This window comes from Macrotis lagotis, chromosome 4 (assembly GCF_037893015.1).
Source record: "Macrotis lagotis isolate mMagLag1 chromosome 4, bilby.v1.9.chrom.fasta, whole genome shotgun sequence".
NCBI lineage: Eukaryota > Metazoa > Chordata > Mammalia > Peramelemorphia > Peramelidae > Macrotis > Macrotis lagotis.
The window spans coordinates 25,535,868-25,541,040 of NC_133661.1; positions in this window are offsets into that span (position 1 = coordinate 25,535,868).

Sequence of the window (5,173 nt, forward strand, 5' to 3'; positions counted from 1 at the left end):
TACATCCTTCAAACCACCTTGGGAGCAGTCTAAATAACTGAAAAGCTATCCACAATCATTTACCATATTTTCCTAATACTTCCATATATACAATTTTAAACTTTAATTATTTGGGTCATAGTTATGATGGAAATGACCTGCAAATGGTTTTAAAAGTAAATGTATTAATATTTAAGCCCCATGGGTAGCATCATCACACTCTATCTATACCTATTTCAGATCTGAAATGACTCGACTTCTGTGGCTCTTGGGCAGAATATCTACATGATGATAGAGCACTTTTGTAAGGTCTCATGGTAAAAAAGCAGATACCTATAAGATTGAGTAAGGGAGACCTGAGGACAAGACCCTTTTTCTCTACACACTAGCTATGTGTCCATAAGGAAATCACTTATATTTTCAATACCAAGCAACACTCCAAGATGATGAATGGCTGAGTCCTTATGTTCAGAGGTTAAGGGAGTCTCCTGACTGAGGCTATCTAGACTACTTAAATCTTGTCACCAATGAGAATTCTCAACCCATTGATATAGCTACTGTCTTTGTAGACAGTTAGATGGTTCAGTGGATAGAGTACTGTCTTGGAGTCAGGAGGATGGGAGTTCAAATCCAGCCTCAGACACTTGATGATACTAACATGTGTCCTTCATTTTCGAAGATGGTTACAACACCAGGAAGGTGATATCATGACAAGAACATGAATTGGATTTGAGTGAGGGGTTGCTGTGCTAAGTCACACTGGATCCAATGGACAGATAGGAATCAGAATGGCTAGAGATAGTCCTGGATGTGAGGCAATCAGGGTTAAGTGACTTGTCCAAGGTCACACAGCTAGTAACAGTCAAGTCTCTGAGACTGAATTCAAACCTCCATCCTCCTGATTCCAAGGTCAGTGAGCTATTCACTGCACCGCTTAGCCACCACTTACTATGTGATCTTGGGCAAGTAATACATCCAGGATCTTCTCTAGTTGACCTTATCTGTATCTGACCACAGGATCCAGATAGTTCTGGAGGAGAGAGTGAGACTGGTGACTGAACCCAGCCCCGCCCCCCCCCCCCCCCCATCAAATCCAATTCATATGCTTGTCAAAACATCACCTTCTTGATAGTGTGGCCTTTTTCTGGAATGAAGGATCAAACATCATCTTCGTAAGCTGAGTCACTTTGGTCCATATTCTCCCATCAGTTTTCTTTTCCTTTTTTTTCTTTTGTTCTGAGGCAATCTGAGTTAAGTGACTTGTCCAGGGTCATACAGATAATACATGTTAAGTATCGGAGACTGGAATTAAACTCAGGTCCTCATGAATCCAGGGCCGCCAGTGATTCCACTGCACCACCTGCCTCCTACTCCATTATTTTCTAATAGGGAATCTTTTCAATCTGACAGGAACTTTCCTTTGTTCCTTCTAGTATTTCTCGGGCACCAGTGCAGCACTCATCCTTGCTGTCCTTGTTATCTTTCAATCTTTTCTGATCAAATGTGTCCTGGATGTTAGGCTTTCAGTTTTTAGAAATAATTCTTTGAAATATATAGTAGGTTTTCTATACTCACCATACATTTCTCCATTGGCCACAGTTATTATTTTGGAGAGACCATGACCACATAGGAAATAGGTTTTGTTTCAAGTGGGAAAGCAGAAAGAACTATCTCAGATGAGAAGCTCTGTTGGGTCCTGGAGCCCAAAGAATTGAGGTTTATAACAGCCAGGAGAAGAAAATTCACTTTGCCTTAAGACATTTCAAATTGTTCCTGTCAAAACATTAACATCAAAAGACTCTATGAAAATTTTTTAAAGGCCCTAGATGGGCATTACTCTTTCCATCTTTGTGGAAAAACAGCATTATTCATTAATTATTTCTCTCTCTAAAACAGTCAGAGAAAGGCAGAATCTCTTTTTTCCAGGAGCTCTCTTTACTGCTTTTGAATTTACAGTGCTGTCAGCATTTCTATGAGAAAACTGTATTTTAAGGATGTAAAATGGCTTAAAAAAGGGAACACCAGGATGAAACTTAGGGAAAGCACAGTTGATCTTGAATGGTTGGCCTTTTTTTTTATAAATCAAAGTAATATGCTCTCCTGTCCCATTTCTTGTAAAAAATAAATGATATTTGTCATGTGCAACCAGGTTCATTGTAAACTCAAAGTTCTATGTGGTACCTGAACATCCACTGCTTTAAAATCTTTAGTTTATAGTGATAAAAGAATATATTGTGGGTCATGTTCACTTGAGGGGTAGTTTGAAAAATGATAAAAAATTCAAAATGTTGCTGTTGTTTATTGAAACCACTGATTTGTAGATATTGAGATCATTTTCTTCCCAAAGGGTGTGTGCGCTTGTCTGTGTGTGTGTGTGTGTGTGTGTGTGTGTGTGTGTGTGGATGCAGTTTCAATCTAATTCAATTCTTCAAACATTTCCAAAGTATATACCATGTGATAGGGCATGGCTGATAAAAAAAGATGCAAAATCTAAACAATCCCTGCTCTCTCTCTCTCAGAGATGGAAATATGTGTCCAAAGTAACATAGAGCACCCATGGGAGGACAGAAAAGACCTGTAGAGCTTGGCTGTCATTTTGTGCTTTGAATTTAATGGTGTGGAAGTAAGGAAGGAGGGCATTCCACATATGAGCAACAGTTTGAACAAAATCATGAGTAGATTAGGAAGAAACAATGTAGGTTAGAGGGAACAAATAGCAGGTTGGTTTGCTTGGAATGGAGGGTAGAAGAACAGAAAAAAATGTTTTAGAAATTAGACTATTTGTAGGAGGGGGACTTTAAATAATAAAGATCATTGTATTTTTTTTTTTTTTTAGAGGCACTGAGAGGCTAATGGAGGTTCTGTGCTTTAGGAAAATCAACTGGATATTGTGTAGTGGGTTGATTGGGAAAGAAGAAATTGGAAGCAACAACCAATTAAATGGTTATTGAAATAATCCACGTGAGAGGCAATGGAGATTTGAACTAGGATAGTGTCTATGCAGAGGGAAGTGGGTGCTTGAGGTGTTGTGGAGGAAGCATTAATAGTTTGGTGACCAATAGGATGGAGGAGTGTTATGATGTGGGAGAGTCAAAGATACCCGACATCCTAAGGCTGGGTGACTGAGAAGGTGGTGGTACCCTCAAAAGACATAGGGACCATTGAAGGAAAAGAGAATTTCTTGGGCAAGATATTGAATTCTGTTTGCACACATTGAGTTCAAGATGGTCAGAGAGTATGCTGCAATGTGGTAATTAATAACTGGATTTCATGATCATTTTTTAGTGCCATTCCCCTTGGGCAAATCGAGCTCATTGAAATTGTGCTGTGTTTGTGTGTGTGTGTGTGTGTGTGTGTGTGTGTGTGTGTGTGTGTGTAAGAAACAGAGAGAGATAGAGACAGAATAATAAAGACAAAGACACAGAGACAGAGATAGTGAGATAAAGAGACTGAGACAAGGACAGAGACTAGAAAAAGACAGAGATAAGAGGGGATTAGAGGATACAGGGGAGAGCTTGAATCAACAATAGAGATAGTCCCTGTTGTAGGGCAAGGATAACAATGGAGCAAAAAATGCAAAGCAAAATTGATAAATAAGCTAATCAGGTAGGAGAAAATCTAAGATAAAGTAGTGACAGAGATATCTGGGAAGGAGAGTTTCAAGGAGAAGCTGCTCATTTTACAGAAGAGAAAAATTCCCAGGGGAAATGACCTGCCCTCAGCCTCTAGATGAGAGAGGTGGGATTTGAACCCAGAGTTTCAGGAAATCAATGCAGTACAATGGATTTGGGTTTGAATTCCACGTCTACCACTTATTACCAGTGGGATCTCAGTCCTACTTTCCTCAAGACTATTTTTTTTCTCTTATTTTCACAATTTTCTAAGAACTTTACTTTGGGGTGAATCACAAGGGGTGACACTGAGATAATAATTGATAGTGTCAGTTACAGAGAGTCCCTTTTAAATTGCTGGCTACCAACAGCAGCCATACCACTGTGGGCACTATAAACATAGACAAACTGAAAAAGGGGGTCATTTGTAGTCCTAAAATGGGAACATTTTGTGTTACCCAGGTAACATTTCTTCCTTATCCCTTCCATACCTCTCCTTGTGGACTCCCACCCATAAAATATCTCCATTTGACCCCCTCCAAAGTCATTCTCATAGCCTAATGTGTTCTATTTATTTGTTCACATGATTTATCTTTTTACTAGATCAGAAACTCCTAGAGGGGAGGAATGATTCATTTTTTAAAAAAATCATCTTTGACTTCTTAACCCTGAGCCTTGTATTCTAAAGACTAGAAATGGTCAGGCCAGCTAGGTGATGCATCGGCCCTGGAGTCAAGAGGACTTCAGTTCAAATCTGGCCTCATGTATTTAATAATAACCTAGCTGTGTGACCTTGGGCAAGTCACTTAGCCCCACTGCCTTGCAAAAAATTCAAAAAGAAAATGTTCTTGGGAGTCTATTGCATTGAATTTAATGGTAACCAATGCAGGAAGGTTTTCTAGAACTCCAATTAAACATGTTTCATTAAATCCTTTATTCAGAGACTGTGATCCCAGATGAAGAATGATAATGTTCCTTTCTTTCTATCCTGGCCTAAATTGTAGCATTATAAGATCATAGGATTTAAAGCTTTAAAGAAATCTTAAGGATCATCTGGTTTAATTCTAATATTTTAAAGATGAGAAGATTGAAGCCCAGACTGGGGGAATGACTTGTCCAAACTCCCAACAGCAGTGAACACAACATCTGAAATGAATGAACTTCTCCACATAGTCTTTGACAGCCTCCACAGCTTTTCCTGTGTAATGCTATCTCCTCTCCTTTACATTTTCTGCTTTAGTCATGTTGACTTACTAGCTACTCCTTCTATACCACCTTTTATCATTCACGTCTATAACTTTGTGCAAGTGATCTCTCATGGTTGGAACAAAATCCCTTTTTTTTCCTCTAATTCCTATAAAGTCCTGCTCAAGTGTTTTCTCCTTCAGGGAGATTTTTGGATTACTCTAATTATAATCACCTTTGAATTGACTTCGCAATATTTTCTGAATATTTTGCATTTACTTCCTTGAATATAGATTGTATAAAAAATGCAAATAGTAAAATATAAACTCTGAGAGTAAGGATCACTGGATTTGGTAGATATAATTATGGCATACTTTTCAAATTTTTAGATTGCTTCA